General features: G+C 35.9%; 1 protein-coding gene across 1 annotated transcript in view; it reads left to right on the forward strand.

Moving 5' to 3' along the window:
- Nucleotides 1-309: 309 nt before the first annotated feature.
- The window catches only part of sema5a (sema domain, seven thrombospondin repeats (type 1 and type 1-like), transmembrane domain (TM) and short cytoplasmic domain, (semaphorin) 5A), a 144131-nt gene continuing 126230 nt past the window's right edge, over nucleotides 310-18210 (forward strand). Inside the window, exon 1 of the mRNA XM_081352044.1 lies at nucleotides 310-684. The gene's annotated coding sequence lies outside the window, so the exon portion shown is untranslated. The remainder of the gene's footprint in view (nucleotides 685-18210) is intronic.

Here is an 18210-nt window from a genome sequence, read left to right on the forward strand (position 1 = left end):
TATGCTAGCCTACAGTCAACGGTCATTATAACGAAGGAAAAAAGAACTCTCATTTATGAAATTACACTATTTTATGGGCACTAATGTAAAGTGTTACCTCTGGTGGTATCAGAATAAGAACTTTGCAAAGCAGTCCTAAACTTTTCAGGGTGATCAAAAAATGTAGCCTACATAAAATAAATAGTTATTATTAGGGCTTCCACGCCACTCTCTGTAAATTAAAATGTTGTTCTTCTGCAAGAGAACTGTTGCGCAAAATAGAACACCCCCATTTTCATCAATGAAGCTGTCCACTCGCTCTCTTGCAGCGCAGACAGGTTGGTTCAGTGGGACGCTCTGGTCTTGTTCGCGTCGCGTCGCGTCGCTCGCTGTTTAGACACGTCTCATTCTGTCGCTCTCTGACCGGAGCGCTTCACATAAACTGCCCAGTGAGTTTAGACTCGCGGCTCTGCTACACGTCTTTCCCCGCTCCGCTCTCTGTCGTCTGAGAAAGTAGTGGAAGTCATTTGTTCTTATTGCGTTCGTTTGAGGATCAGTTCATATAGAAAGCTGCGCTCATACGGACTATTCCCCCGTTGCGGACTGTAGAGATATTGGGATTACACGTCACATTTCACAGAACTCACTGACTCTTTGCTTCTTCTCACCTACATGATAAGGAGGAATATTGTGACACTTCTTTTGGTAAGTAACCCATATGCTTTTCTCCATGCGCGACTCAGGTGTTCAAATAAGCAACGAAGCGATATGTAAAGCTTATATATTTGCAGTCGCCTATACAAATACTGTATCTGTCGTTCTCTTGTAATGCTTATACAAGAACAAGTGTTTCTTAAGAATTAATTCAGATCAATAGCTATAACATTTCACATGCAAAAAAAAAATATATATTTATTTTTCTCTAACACATTAATAAGGAAAACATTGTCGAAATCATAATGTATCGGCTATGCTTTCATGTGCGTTTATTGTGGAACTTTTGCTGGTGAAATCATATTTACCGCGTGGTGGTGCTGCCTCAGAGTAGTTTAGTCTGACAGAGATCAAGCTTTTGACGGCAATAAAACATCTCACGTCTTAATTCAGTATCCTGCATAAACTGCATGAATATGATTGTTAGCAGAGACAGTATAGAAAATGACTTTGTCTGCACCTTGTTATTGGCAGTTTCTTCAGTGTCTGTGTTTTTTTTTTTTTTTTTTTTTTTACTTGTGTCTTAATTACTTTTTACTTTATTTTTATGTGTATTTTCTTAAAATTCTTATTATTTCTGTCAATATTATTTTCCTCAACTGAGAGGACCTACCTTCTCTACAATAAATATACTTCACTTAAAACATTATTATAACTATTTAATTAAATCAACTTTTTATATGAACTTAAAGAAGCATATTTTCAATACATAAACGACCAGCATAGAAATAATCTAAAACAAGCTGTTGAACTCAGGCTATATATGTGATCTCATGTATGTGTATTATAGCAAAGCTGTTTGCAGTTTTGCAACAAAGCATATTTTTTGTAATTCAATATGCAGTTATCATGTATAAGTATACAGCACAATTAACTTTAATGATTTATATTCTTAATAGTTTAAGAGAAGATTTTTTTGTTATTATTGAGACTGTGGTGATGATTTAAGACAAATGAAGACATTTTCAGAATGATAAAGACTCTTGTGGCTTTTTTTATTTTTATTAATGACTGGCAAAGATTAATGACTGCTACGTTTGATTGTCTCCTGATATTTAAAGGACAATCAATCATGAAACGTCTGTGTTCCAGTTTACCTGATGTCCCACTCTATTTTAACAGCCACATTGAACCATGGCTGTTCAAGTTCATTCATTTGACCAATAGTTATATGTACTAAATAAACCTCTCTATATTTGATTTTCCAGCATTGTGACCTTTGTAGTGTCTATTATCGCTTTTATCATCAAACATCTCATTTCATCCAATAGAGAATGTGTCAGGTCATTAGGCATAATAGTATCAACTTTGGACATTCCCTCAAACGGTCAATTATTGTCAAATGTGATCTTTCTTAATCACTCTTTGGATGTAAGAGAGTAAAATGTATCATAAAATGGAAATGATCATTTGAAGTACTTTGCGCGCAAATGTGTTTGCTTAATGACTCTGAACACGTTCAGCGTTCCTGAAATTAGTGGTTCACGTGGCTTTTCTGTTCCATTGATCTCTCCAGACTGTATCATTATGTATTTTACCCATGCTGAATATATGATGCATGCAAGCGCTGGAAGATGTCCAAGTTCCCTTCAGTGTTTCTTTACTTGTTCAAAGGTTGTTACACTTCAGTATACTTTTTTTTTAAGACTAATCTCTATATAGTGCATGTGTATAGTATAGTGTTTCACCACCAGCAGGCTTCTGGAAAAACGTGACCCTGGTCCAGATGGTAAAATTACTTCTAGATCATAGCAGTGCAAGTCCTTTGAGTTCATTCACCTGCAAAGGCACGGTCGTTAAGGTCCCGTAGGACAAAGAGGCTCGGGAATGTAAAGCAAAAAAAAGTGCTGAATTCTGAAAGAGTATGATAAGGTACCTTTGGGCAATGAGAGCAGTTCGAATTTCAGTGCAGATTCAACACGGAATTTCTGGACGTGTAAAAACAGTCCAAAAAAAAAGCCTCCGTGTCATTGATTTGACCTAAACTCTAAACTCTTTAGCACTGTTATTGTCCTAAAGCGATAATTTAGTCAACATGAGATCATTGAGTTTATGGTTAACATCGATACAGATTTGCAAATGTCAGCCATTATGCCGTACACTGTTACATTGAAAGTACCTTTATTATAGAACGCCCTGTGGACGCTTTAGTAATATGAAGACTGACTTTATTCCTATTTGTAACCCAAGTTATTAGTCTGCCAGTGGCCTGCATGCGTTACCAAGGCATCCGCAGCTATTGTAAAGTTGTTAGTATGCCGTCACTAGCACCTCCACATCTTGACAACCCTGAGAGACTGTTGTTCCACTCACCTCCCCTGTTTTTATTAACATAATCAGCAGCAAACACAATACCAAAAGGGATCTTAAAGGGATAGTTCATCCACAACCTCTGTATGACTTTCATTCATTTGGAATAATGGAATTATGTTTTTGAAAGAAATATTTTATGCTCACCAAGGCTGCATACATCTGATCAAATATACAGTGTCACATGATCCTTAAGAAATCATTCTGATATTAAACAGCAAAAACTGTTTTCAACTTTGATAATAAGAAGAACCATTAATGTATAATATTTGAGCATATTAGAATGACGTCTGAAGGATCATGTGAAAGACAAGTGAAGACTGGAGTAATGGCTGCTGAGAAATCAACTTTGCCATCACAGTTGTACATTTCAAAATATATAGAAAGCAGTTAAATTGTAATAATATTTCACCATATTACTTTTACTCTATTTTTGAACAAGTAAATGCATCCTTGGTGAGCATAAGAGACTTTTTTACAAAAGCATTAAAAATGTTAATTATTCGAAACTTCTGACCAGTAGTGTGTGTGTATATATATATATATATATATATATATATATATATATATATATATATATATATATATATATATATATATATATATATATATATATATATATACATAGGGTTCAAAGTTGTTTTGGACCCCATTGACTTTCATTGTTTGTGCAAAAAATCGCTTCCTTTGTGTACCCATTTTTGGGTGAATTGTTTTTTTAAATAAGATAATTCCATTCATCATAGTCCCTCCCACACTTTTCATTTCACTTCCAGCCAGTGAATTTTTCCATTGTTTACAAGCGATTTTGTCCCTAGTCTATATTTAGCTCTCAGCTCGCCACATCTCCATTCAGGGCTGGTGCTCCGGTACTGATCACAGAACAGTCTTGAGAGAAGAATTCAGCTATGGCTGCCACTTTATTACCCTTGTAGAGTAAGTCAGGCTTGAGGAAACAGCCGGTCTGAAGAACAGACAGGTCAGGGCTAATGAGGCGCCAACTTATTCAGTCGGTAAGACGCTGAAGGGTTGCTGTGGATACGTGCAACTCAACCTTGATGGCAGATCAGACAACAATGGAGGAGAGAGTGTAACATGATGCATAATTGTCTCCTGTAAAAGTTTATTGAGGTTGCCCCAGCTACTGAAGTAGATTAGATAACTATGTTGTATGAAAACATGAGCTCTTATGTCAGGACAGGGCGAGCTGAGGTTGGTCTGGTGTGGTTGCAATTCTTTGTAATTATCACTGATTGTATTTTGACTGTGATTCATATTCTTGCTTTTGATGTTGGTGATTATTCTAATTGCTGTTGTCTGGTTTCCACACACATTATTTGCTGTCTCCTTCGGGCTGTAGAGAGAATTCATTATTCGTAATTCTTTCAATTTTTAAATATGGACAATTGAGAATAAGATGTGATCAAGATATGGGCATTATTGTAAAATCACCATGAAATCAAAATTAACAATAATTTTTTAATGGAATATTGCGGTATTTATTGTGATGCATGCACAGCATTATTAATCTATAACCAAAATAACTTCCCCTCCCTCATGCAATGACATCTCTTCTCAAGGCAAAAGTTATGAACAAACATTCTTGTTTGTTGATTCAAAGATATCTGGTCTTTAATAACGTTCTCAAAACGTTAGCACAAAAACGTTATTTATACTTCGTTCATTGGACGTTTTGTTTCTGAAATGGGACATTCATCTTAAATGTTACTTGTTTCAGAATGTTCAGAGAACATTAAAAAGTAGCATTCCCGTGATGTTTGATGAATGATAAAATGGAATGTTCTCTTAATGTTAACATAACCAAGAAAAAGTGTTTTTATAACATTTAAAAAATTTGCCATTGAAATGTTCAGAAATAACTTATGAAACGTTGGTACACTGTAAAAGTGGCTGCCTTACATTTTTAAGTACAATCAACTTGGATGTTTAAGTCATTTCAACTTAAATTACATTAAACTGACAAAAAAAATACTGTATATAACTCATATTCTCAAGTTGAAAATAGCTTAACTTATTTTGATGAGTTAAAGCAATGTAAGCAATATGTTGTCATAACGTATTGATCATATACATTTTTTACAGTGTAAAACATTCCTAGAACATATTTTTGTCAGCTAGGAATAGGGAAGAAAAGGCTATCGCAACTTCAGTTTCATGCAGACTTATAAATAAGTCTATATACCTATAAATTAGCAGCTTCAAATTTTTATTCAGAGTTGTTCGTAATAGGGGCCTACAAGTCTAAAACAAGTAGAGATTTTTTTTTTGTGTGTGTGAACGTATAAGAGAGACTCTTTTATCACACTAGAATAGTTGATTCGATCTGCAGCGCTGCCAGATTGGAGCAGGACTAGAGTAATATGCACTGCTTTGAACTTCCTCTGTTCTGCAGGTGGATGCCAATGCTTTCAGGATGATTTTTTGAGTTTTACAAAGAAAGAAAGCTGTTTGAATGTGTTTTGAGTGAAAGAGAGAGCTCTCTGCTTTGATGGAAACAGATATGCCCACATATCAGTGCAGATTAGCGCCATCTCTCCACACTGGCTGATGTGTTTACGTAGTCCTAAAACCACAAAACCTCATTACCCTTCTTTCACTGTCATTTTAAACCGCAGTCCTTATATTTAGCCCTGACTCACTGAATGTAAAACTTCACATTGACAAATCCCCTCGGTCTCTGCGTTTCCGTTCTGTGCTTGTATGAAAGACTTTTGTGCATTTAAATGAGGACAGCGCTTCAGCAGCTCTAATAGAGGTCCAGTTTATAATCCCGCCAGACCTCGGGTGTTATTTTTAGGAAAGACTTGGAGAGCATCCTGTTTATGTTTGAAACTCTGGACCTTATGTTCTTTGAGAATAAAGGATGGGTGCTAGATCAGGAGTTCTTTTTTTTTTTTTTTCTTTCCTTCAGTTTACCGTAGCTTATTAATGTGATGCCATTCCACCGGCGGTTGCTCTTCAGGCTGAATCATGAGTTGTCAGTCTTCTGAAAACGATTTTCCATGGTTTCTAGGCCCGGTTTAACAGACTCGTAATTTTTATGCGGGTGAGTGACGTTACAAAATGAGTGAAAGGGTTGTTTGAGTGATTCTGAGTTTATGGGGACACCAAACTGCCTTGAAGATTCCCGAAGACCCTTTAATCAAATCGCTGACATGTAAACGAGGATGGTGACATTTGTTGTAAAAATGAATGGATTTTTTTTTTGTGGTCCATTTATGTGGAGCTTTTAGGACCTCGTTCTTGATGTCTCAATGTATATCTTTTGAATCATGGCATAATAAATTTAATGGAGCATAAATGAATAGCCAGTGAACTTGACTGATGGTTGATCTTTTCTCATAAAAACACCAGTCTCAGTTTTTAAGAGCTAATGACAACAGAAATAAAATGAAATCATAAGTGTTAATTGCTGCATTTTAATGGTGTTAATAAACAGCGATTAACCGATATCCGGCAGGCTAATTAAATTACTCATAATTATTTAGATATATTTGCCTTTTGTTTTGTGGTCAGCCAAATCTACTGATTTATTTAAATTTATTTTGAGTAGATAAATGTTATTTTACTGTTATCGATTGTACATATGCAAGATGCATCATTTAATATGTTCAAATCATATAGTATAGCAGTATATCATATATTGGCATTATATTTGCCACTGGTCACACTTGCTTATACACATACAGTATATATATATATATAAAGTAATAATAATAATAGTTAATCATTAATAATAATAATAGTAAAAAGAATTTAAATATATTTAATATAAAAACTATATAAAATATATATATAATATATATGACATTATATATGTTATACATAATATATTATATTGAATAAAATATATATTATGTATAATTAATATATATTATGTATAATTTATATATATATATATATATATATATATATATATATATGAAGAGTTCAGATGCAAAAGCCTCTAAGTGCTATCTGAAATTTTCTTACAGAATAATAATTTTTGTCAAGCTCGTATATTTAAGTTCAATAATTTCACTTAAATGGCCATGCAAATTACCTAATAATTGTCATTTGAGTGAAATTACTTAAATATACAAGGTTTATAAAAATGATCATTCTAGAAGAAAATTTCAGATGGCACTTAGAGGCTTTTGCATCTGAACTCTTCATATATATATATATATATAAATATATATATATATATATATATATATATATATATATATATATATATATATATATATATATATATATATATATATATATATATATATATATATATATATAAAAACTTGTATTTGACCACTAATAAAAATGACATAAATGAAAACTTTTACCAACTTAAATCGTCCATTTTCAGGACTTTCCGCTGGGCTCTCCATATGGTCTGTTTTACAGAAAAGCCTCGCTTCTTTTGTAATGCAGTGTAAGTGTGTCTGATGGATTCTAACAGCATTGTGACCATAGACTGTGTGGGGAGAGCGATGCAGATAGCGAGAGAGCACTTAATATGTATTTAGGGCTTTTTCCAGATAGAGCTGTAGGCTCCCGCCTCCCCTGCTGCTCTGAAAGCTTGTGTCAGGCTGCGAACAGCATCCATCTCTGTCTGGGGTCCTGGAAACGTGGCAGAGCAGATAGAGAGAGTGTAGATTGATTACTGAAGCCAGGGGTTTGCTTCAGGGTGAAGTAGGTCTGCGTCCAAAAAGAGGCTTTAATGAGTCGCCTTGGAAGGTGGTCCGCGTGGTTCTGCTCCACAGCTTTTGTTTTAACACTACGTGACTCTCTCACTTGCTGTTTCTGTGGACTGTAGAGTGAGACACGGGTGCTTATGGTTTTGTGTCAGTTCTGCTTTCTGCACAGATAGTTTGACAGTGTTGTGTGAAAACTGTGAATGAATCGTTTGCATACAAGCTTAGACTTGCACATGTGATATGAAGTTTGTTACTCGGGTTCTGAATTATGTACTTAGCCTATAATATTACCGTCTTCATTTGAAATGTTCTTCTGTACTTGATTTTTATGCAGTTTTATGCATTTTACACATGGTCTTTCCTGATATTGATTCTTATACCTGTTCAGTTTTTCAGTTTAGAAAGAAATGCACACTTCTATCTACAAACTTGTTTATTATTAAAAAGAAGAAAAAAATGAATAAAATGGTAACTATATGCTACTGTGCAAACCACAATAAAAATTAGCAGCATTTCCTATTTAATTTTCATCTTTTTAAATATTCATGTTTTCTCTAAATCATTTAGTTGAAACATAAGTTAACATAAGTGCCATCTAAATTCAAACCCACAATTGCACATTATGTCAGAAATATAAAGCATGATTTTATGCCATTTTTGTACTTTTTGGAGCAGTTAGTTTAGTATTATTTATGTACTATTATATTATACTATTGTTAATATTTTTAATTGAATTTATTAGTTTTTTAAACATTTCTATTTCTTTAAGTTAAAGTTAAGAAAAGGCAAGTAGGATGATGCAAGCCGGACTTAAACTTGTGTCCTCAAGGCTCAGCGTGTGGGAATTCGTGCGCTAACCTTGGCTTTAAGTCAGGTCTATGTGCTTTTGAAGCGAGAGGATGACTCAAACTCTGCATTTTGCTTTCTTGACATCTGATATTTGTGATGTGTCTGCACTGTTCATCGGCGCTATCCAAATCTGAGGAAGCGTCAGGGGACTTGACATCATCCCTGACAGGTGAGAATCCGCAGGCTCAAAAGATGCAGTGAAGTCAGACGGGATGTGACAGAAGAAAGAGAAAAAACAACTGCTCTCCTCTACTTCATATAAAACATCCAACAGAGAGAATTTGACAGCTATGAGGAGGATTTTAAATATGTCTTTAATCTGATAGTGTATTGCAAACATAAAAGCTGTAGTTGTGTTTTGAAGGCCTTTAAATCTTTTGGTTGTAAGTAAAAGGATGTACTGTAAATATGTGCAGATATTAACAAACAAAGCCACAAGGTCACCGTAGAAGCGTGGGCAACCGGGCATGCAGAAAATCCCTGCCGTATCAATGAACAGCTTGATTTTATGGAAACCGAGCTCTTGCTAATCAATACAAAACCTCCTAAGTCCTGCTTAAAGCATTGAGCGGCTCTCTGAGAAGATGTCCCGCACGGCTCTCCAGCGACTGATGGGACCGTGCAACGCCATTTAACCCTCTGGGGTCCTTCGGGTCCAAATGGACCCGAAGCGTTTAAATAAAAAAATGTAAAAAATCATAGCTTCATCGGAATGGTCCGAAATTTGGTGACTTTGTTGGTACTTGGTATATGAACACCCAAAAAAATTGGGGACAGGATTTGAATAGTCTAAGTGGTTGTAAAAAAAATAGTCACACTCAGGACCTTCGGGTCCAAATGGACCCGCCATAGGAAATGAATGGGAAATTGGCAAAAATGTGACAATACAGAGTTTTTTTTGTGCGTACAATCTACAAATCAGCCACGATCCAGAAAAAAAGCACACAACAGTGAAGGGGTGAATCTATAAAACATCAAGAGTGCAAAACAGACACATCCACACACACACACACACACACAAACACACTTTTATACACATACACACTAATAAATTCAGATTACAAAGATCTGTTTAGAATTTTTAAAAATCACACCTTCATCGGAATGTTACGAAACTAGGTGACTTTTATGGTATTAGGTATGTGAACACACAAAAAATATTGAGGTCATGATCCAAGCATGCTAAGTGGTCATCACACTTCTGCTCTTTGGTTAAAAATGACCCCCATAGGAAATGAATGGGAAATTGTCAAAAATATGAAAACACAGTTTTTTTTTGTGCATACAATCTACAAATCAGCCAGGATGCAGAAAAAAAGGACTCAACAGTGAAGGGGTGAATCTCTAAAACATCAAGAGTGCAAAACAGACAAATCCACACACACACACACACACACACACACAAACACACTTTTATACACATACACACTAATAAATTCAGATTACAAAAATCTGTTTTGAATTTTTAAAAAGCACAGCTTCATCGGAATGTTACGAAACTAGGTGACTTTTATGGTATTAGGTATGTGAACACACAAAAAATATTGAGGTCATGATCCAAGCATGCTAAGTGGTCATCACACTTCTGCTCTTTGGTCAAAAATGACCCCCATAGGAAATGAATGGGAAATTGTCAAAAATATGAAAACACAGAGTTTTTTTGTGCATACAATCTACAAATCAGCCAGGATGCAGAAAAAAAGGACTCAACAGTGAAGGGGTGAATCTCTAAAACATCAAGAGTGCAAAACAGACTAAATCTGTTCAGGCAAAAATCACTAGATTCGCAAGCCTTTCTACAGAGAGCTGTAAATCCACTAGTGGTAAAAATGTGCTATTGCGTGGTAAAAATGCTCAGTGTGTCCACCAGTTGGCGCCCATCTCATTTAAAAAATTGCTTTCATGAGGCCTAGGCTTGACTCTAAAATGAAATACAGCTTTAATAAAAATAAAATAAAAATTATGTATATATAAAAAAATTCTATTATATTCAATGGGAAAAAATGGGTCATAATTATTGCATAAATATTAATTATAAATTATAAAATTATCTCAAAACACCAAAAAAGAAAAGAAAAAATATTATAAAAAACAAGTAAAAAAAAAAAAATTATGATTTCTTTTTATATATATTAATTCCGCCCTCCGGGTCCATTTGGACCCGAAGGTCCCAAGTGTGACTGTTAAACGAAGGACCCCAGAGGGTTAAACGTGTCGACTGGCTCCTCTAAGATGGATGGTTGTTCATGCAGACTATATGAAGGGATCAATAGGAGATTTGCTCTTACTTGAGGCATGTGCCATTTATTTATATTTAAAGTCTTCGAATGGTTTTCCAGTGATCTCTTTCCAGATATATGTCTGATGGAGGCGCCTCAGAATGAGTTAAGAAGGGGAGTGGGAGACAGACAAACAGTTCTCAGCGTGAGGAGGGTTGGTGTGAATCCCCCTCTAGCAGACACTGACAGTTCCTCCCTGCTGAGAGGAGCCACTGAAACTACACCAATCAGAGAACAGCACGCGTCTACAAATGAGACAATATTTTTGGCAAGCATGTTTATTTGGGATCTATCTATCCATCTACCCGTCTATCTATCTATCTGTCTGTCTGTCATTCTATCTATCTATATCCTCATCCCAGATGATCTCTCCCAGATGAAGCTCTTTTCCATCTAACATCCCACTTAGAATTTCATCTTCCTTTCCTTACTTATGGCAGGTTTCTATATATAAAATGACCCGTTAATACAGTATTGATCAATGTTTTAGCTATATTTTAAAGTGTCTCTCCACCTGTTTTTCACATCATTTATTTATCACCTGTTTTACCTCAATCAGGCTTAATGATGCACCAAAGTGATACTTAAATGCTAATTGTTTTGAAAGGTTACTCTGATAATGATGGTTATTTATGCGGAAGGAAGCACATTTTATTTCTTCTCCCTTTCAACTTTTTCAAACCCATTTTTTTTCCCGAGAAACAAGTGATTTCACTCACTGACCTCAACGTACAGTACACATTACAGAACAATTCAAATACATGATAAGCATAACAACTACATCAATACCACTATCCTTCTTTTATATTTCCTTCCTTCATCCTTCTTTGCTTCCTTCCTTTCTTCCATTCATTTTTTTCCTCTATTTTATCGAGCCTTCTTTTCTTTATTCCCATTCTTTCTTTCTTCCCATCCATCCAGAGTTGACCTCTTAATTGTAGTTTCTTGTTAAATGGACTTAAAAAGATCATGCTCTTGAGCACAATAAACAGGCTAACATTCCATAAATTCTATATCTTTCATTCTATTTAAATATATATACATTTTAATCATTATTTTAGCGTATATTTTCAACAATGTTGAAGAGTGCGGGTATGCACAAGGTAATTCTGTCTGGAGAATGACATCAAATAAAGCAAATTGACATGGAACAAAAACAGTGGGATAGACAGTAGGTGCCATGTTCGTTAGCAGCATCTCAGAGATCTCATATATAATAATTAGCACAAGTTATTACTCCCACACTTACCGTGATGCCATTAACATTAGTCCTATATTGTTGAACCAAAGTGCTATGGGAAACAAAGCACTGTTTGCCACAGTCTAAACATATGTCCATAGTTACAAAAAGTCATCTATTAACGGCCAGTGTTTGGTTGCGTCAAATGGATAAAACAGCTCCCAATACTTTACGTAATCCGTCTGACATTGTAAACATTTACCTGTGGGACGCCTTACAGTCAAGTGTGGTGACAGTTCAAATGTGCTATTTAATTTGTATTCACTTTAGATAAATGTCACTAGAGGAGGGCTAGTTAGCTGCAAATAACCCAAGACCTGTCGACCTCGAGTACCTGCCATGAAACAATCGGCATGCTGTTACTTCCTCTGTCCTTCTTTCATTCATGTCTTTGTTTCTTTTCCACCCTCTACGCTTTTCGAAACAGACAAATTCTGCTTGGAAGAGAATACTGAGTTAAGAATAAAAAGAACATAAGTCACCTGTTGTGCTTCAAACGTCTATTAAGCCCTCTTGCCTGCATGAATATAATATCAACAGGCGTCTTTTCTGTGAAGAGTGTTGAATAAGATTGAATGAATCATGGCGAGCTCTGAACCCTGCAGTGCTCTAACACACTTTCCCTCCCGGTACACAACAAACATCTGTTTTGTGATGAATAAAGCAACATTTTATAAACGCACATTTCAGACTCCACACCCTTCCTTTCCAGCTAGCACACACATACCGGCCATTCATGGTAGCTAAATGGTTTTTAGATGTTAAGCTGACAGAGATGACAGTGCCATTGAGCAATTATTCAGAGTTATAAAAAGACACTCTTGTTCCTTGAAACTCGCTCGTTTCTCATTGACCCTGCTGAGATCGGCACTCTCGCACTCCCCCATTTCACCTGCTGACCTTTTGACGGGTCTCACAGCAGTTTTCATCCATTCATTCTCTTCTGACAGCACATAAACCGTGAGCTCAACCCTGACATCCCTGAAAGCTGCCCTTCAAACAGCATGACCCAGACTCAATTAATAGTCAGAAATAAGTTCTGTTCCAAAGTCTAGCCTTGCTTGTCGCTTATATAGTACGTACTGCTTATGCAAAGTGCATGAGAGAATGGAGTCTGGACTTGCATCATACAGTATACTGGGTTAAATAAGACATAATAGCATTTAAAAGTTTTAATCAAGGAGAACAATACTTTTATTCAGCGAGAATGCATTAAATTGATCAAAAGTGACAGTAAAGACATTTAAATTGTTTCAAAAGATTTCAATTTGAAGTAAATGCTGTTCTTTTATACTTTTTATACCAGTCATCAAATAATCCTGAAAAAATGTGCCACGGTTTCCACAAAAAATACTAAGCAGCACAGTTTTCAACATTTATAACAATAATAAGAAATGTTTCTTGAGCAGCAATTCAGCATAAGGATCACGTGACACTGAAGACTGGAGTAATGATGCTGAATATACAGCTTTGACATCACAGGAATCAATTTCATTTTAAAATATATTCAAACAAAAAATTTATTTTAAATTTGAACTATATTTCAAACTATATTTTTGATAAAAATCAATGCAGCCTTGGTAAACTTAGGAGATTTTTTTGAAACATTAAACTGAGCTTACTGAGCCCAAACTTTTGAACGGTAGTGTATATTGAGATTCCTCACTTCTATGGAAAGCGCTTAGAGTGCAGAGAAAAGCGCTATATAAATATAACAAATTATTATAAAAATGTACATAAATTAAAAACTAACATCAAAACCGTTGCAGAAACTAACAAAAAGTACTCTGAAATGTAAAGTGAATTTTAAAAAAAATGCATTGCTTGCAGTCACAATGGAATAATTATTCATTCTTCTATTTTTAAACACCAGACACTTGTTAGCAGTGCCACCTAACCGGGTCCATACGGACCATTCGGCATCGGAAAATTTCATGTTAATTGAAGAGGGATAATGAGGATTATGCATATTAGGATTTCTCTCTCATGCTTATAAGGGCTCAATGTTCTTTAAAAACAATTAGTGGAACATATAGGTTCAATTCACCATGACTTCTCACCACACACATTTTTATCTACCATGCAAGATGTGGGAAGGGAAAGAGAGACAGTGATCAATGGTCAGGAGAGGTGAGAGAAAGGACTTGAAGGCATGTTCAACGGTAGTCCTGGATGATTTAGGAATCAGAGGTGTTTGGAATAATTTTGTGTTGGTCTGACTGGCCCACCTGGAGGCCACATGTGCGCTCAAGGAGCAGACTGGAAAAGCTACAGTCATCATTAAAGTGAAGGGTGAGGGGGCTCATTAAAACAGTATTTATGTGAGCTGCGATATTTTATCACCACCATACGATTTCATAGTGCTCTGTTAGGGCATGTTCTGCAGAGAGAAGAATAACTTATTGTTGGGCTTCCTGAAACGCCCATCGTTGAAAAAGAGAAGTTGGGGTGTGAGGCTGTACTGCTTCCAGTGCACTCGAGAGCGCAAAGTTCTCCATCTTGTTAGCACCTGTTTCTGTTGGTGTTTGTTTATGAACTGTTCAGGGAATGAACTCGGTTGCTCTTAAATTTAAATGGTGACAGGTTATGTGCTCGCTGTGCAAGGTTTATGAATGTGCTGCCTCAATGTTGTTTATCTGACTGGATGACTATAAAACCGTTGAGATTTTTTTTGGCATTATGTTTTTGTAAAAAGTATACTAAAAGAGTACATCTATTACGATAACTAAATTAGATTAAAATGTATTTTTAATAGTTTAATAATGAGTTTTGTTTCATTTTTGTGACATGCTCTAGAAAAAAGTTCACAATTGCCGAGACGGCAGAAAGCACACCTTGTTTGTTATCTTTATTTTACAAAAGCACAATGTTTTGCTTTGATTGTAAGTGGACACATTATGTGCGTTCGTTGACCCCAGAGGGTTAAATTGTTAATATGTATTTTATGTTTATTCATAAAATTGCCCTTGCCTTGTCCATCTTTGATAGATTTATATTTTTACTTGAATGGGATTCATTTTTTTCTGACTAAAGAAACGAGGTATCTTGGGAAGTATAAAATAATCTGAATCCTTAAATAATTTATTCATTTAATTTAAAATGTAATAAATTAATATCAGTAATAAAATAAATAAATAATTAATCAAGTTATTCAATGATTCAGCTGACTGACACTTCAACCACAGTTCATGTAGTTCCAGCTTGTCCAGCTGCACCCACTCGCTTGTCCTTCACTTCTCAAAGGCCTGTTTTCTTTCTTGATACTTTAGGGAAAATAAGGGTCCACTGCGTGGTGGGCTATTTGCGGTGAGTCCAGGTGCTGCTCACCCCCCGTCTGTCTGGGTGAGAGGGGAGAGGAAGTTGTGGTGACTCTGTAGAAGGTGAATTCATGGAGAAGTTTGAGGTGAAATCTGCCCTTGCAGTTTAGCAGATGGTGAGGGTTAGGAACTGGGCTGGCATTACTTTGGGATCTTTCAGAAAAAAGAAAAGAAACCAGGGAGTTTGACTTTTCTTTCTCTCAGTACATTTTTGCTGAATAAAATGATCAGACCCATTTAGATTTTTGTAGACATGCCTAAATCTCTCTGCTGGTAGGGTTAGCGTGACCCAGTGGTAACATCCAATAATACAGAGCCATTATAAAGAGATTGTTGTCCACATGCAAGAATATTTTTAGTTAAGAAACTTTTTGAGTCTCTTATGCTCACTGATCAAGTATTTTAAAAACTGTAATATTGTAAAATAGTATTACCATTTAAAATATGACATTTTAAATTTGATTTATTTCTGTGATGCATTTCAAAGCTGAATTTTCAGCATCTTTACTCCAATTTATCCTTAAGAAATCATTCTAATATGCTGATTTGGTGCTCAAGAATCATTTCTTTAATTTTTTCCTATTTAATGTCAACAAAAATCCACTCTACCACGTATGTGAAACAAAAATGGGAAAAGGAAGACAATATAAGTATAACAGAAGAAGAATGGGTAACCAGGCTATGTGTAAAACACAGATGAGTACAACAAATTCGGATTCATGGAGGGAATTTACTTGGAAAAATACAATAAGGTTTTTCATAAACCCCAAACTAAAATATTTGCACACTGGGAATCAAAAATGAATGCTGGAGAAAATTTGGAAATGTAATGGCTGACCCTTTTCACATCTTTTTGGACTGTAAAATGATTCATACTTACAAGCAGGATCTGAACAGAGAGATAAATGCAATAATGGGGTTGAACCTTGAGTGTAACATTAAAACAGTGTACTTGAGTATTTCTCCTTCAAAAATAACATAGAAGGACATATACCTTTTTAATAAATCACTAACAACTAGTAAGAAGGCCATTACAAGGAAATGGCTTAAGGAAAAATGGCTGTATATGAATGGCAAGAAATTGGAAATGATGTGTACAATATGGAAACTCTGATCTTTTCAGTAAGACAACAAACTAATAGAATTTCATCCTATTGGGGGAAATTACGATTATGTCGGTTACTGTATCTGGCTTTTAACCCATGGACTGTGTTGGATGTGTAACCCTTAACATTACTTTGTACTACAGACTTTGATTGAATCATGTGATCATGAATGTAAGCTAATATAAGTTATACTCGGTGACCAGCGAATGCTTCTGTATGTACTTAAGTATACATAATGTGTACACAAGAATATGTGTTTCTGTAAGGATGAGGATGTACATACAGTATGTGTTGGAAGTATATGTTTTTTTCTGTATTAGTTTGGAAAAAGGGACAAAATCATTTCTTTTTCCACAATATTTGGTGGAAACCATGATGTGCAGTATTCCTTGATGAATAGAAAGTTCAAAAGAACAGCATTTATTTGAAATATACTTTTTTGTGTTGTTTTGATCCATTTAACGCATCCTTGCTGAATTTATTTTCTTTAAAGAAAATCTTGATCTCAAACTTTTGAACAGTAGTGTATGTGTTATATAATATACTGGATAGTATGTATCACATGTGTGAATGTTGATTTATTAATTAACATGCACAGCAAAAAAACAAAAACAATATTGGCCATACAATGAAAGTCATTGGGGTCCTATGTTGTTTTGAGGCGCTGACTTTCAGTGTATGGGCAAAAACACTGGAAACATTCTTTAAAATTTCTTCTTTAGTGTTTCACAGAGGAAAGCAATACATATTTGGAATGACATGAGTGTGAGTAACTAGTGGCAGAATTGGTTGAATACCACATTTGCTCAAAAAAACAAAGGGCTACATTTCCCATTGTCCGTCTCCATGAGCGATACACATACACTCCAAGGTTCACATGGGTCCCCAAGATCTGTTGACAGCCACTGCATGTACTATATCGATACGCCAGTGAGTGCTTTGTTTAAACACTGTTATTCCACCCAAAAGTGCACTTAGTACAGCTTGGTTAGTTCTCTACAGTTCAGAAGGTGACCCAATGTAACCTGTCTTGAGTGCAATAACACAGCTGCTCAAACCAAACCAAGCTCTCATCTGGTACTTAAGTGAGCGCTGTTGGCCCAGCGCATGGCTCTCGCTGCTTACAAACACATATGAAGAGTGATGTTCTCAGCGGAACCCTAGACATCTGCTATGGGTTGGAAACTGCTCACAGATGGACCGCCCTGTTTGTCTAGGTAGTAGGGTTGACATCAAACAAATACTAGGAGCACAGCAAACAAGTTGAAGGGTCAGCATGTAAGATCAGGGCCTTGTAATGATGATGTTGAGAAAGTTAATGCCAATCTGAATTTCAGATAGCTATTTATATTAGAGATGCACCGATTGATCGGCTGGTGACCGGAATTGGCCGATTTTCACGTGATCGGCCGTAACCGGCGACCGGCCGGTCAGTCTGACAAATGCCGATTTTATGCCGGTCTAATGCACTCGGGCGCCGCATAATTAACATCGCGCAACATCAGCATCACACGTGCACACGGAGCACATGTAGAAAACCTCGTGAATTACGTCCGTTCAGACCGCAAGCGCGTATTTTTTTTCGGCGTGCATGTTTATCAATGAGTGCATTCACAACGGAAGCAGGAGCAGCGCGTGAGCGTCAAGCAGGAGCGTCGCGAGCAGTGAAGCGCGTGTTTCGGCGCCGAGTCTATTTGCTGCACTGCTCACGCTCAATTA

The sequence above is a fragment of the Scardinius erythrophthalmus genome (assembly GCF_964197995.2).
Source record: "Scardinius erythrophthalmus genome assembly, chromosome: 22".
Taxonomy (NCBI): Eukaryota; Metazoa; Chordata; class Actinopteri; order Cypriniformes; family Leuciscidae; genus Scardinius; species Scardinius erythrophthalmus.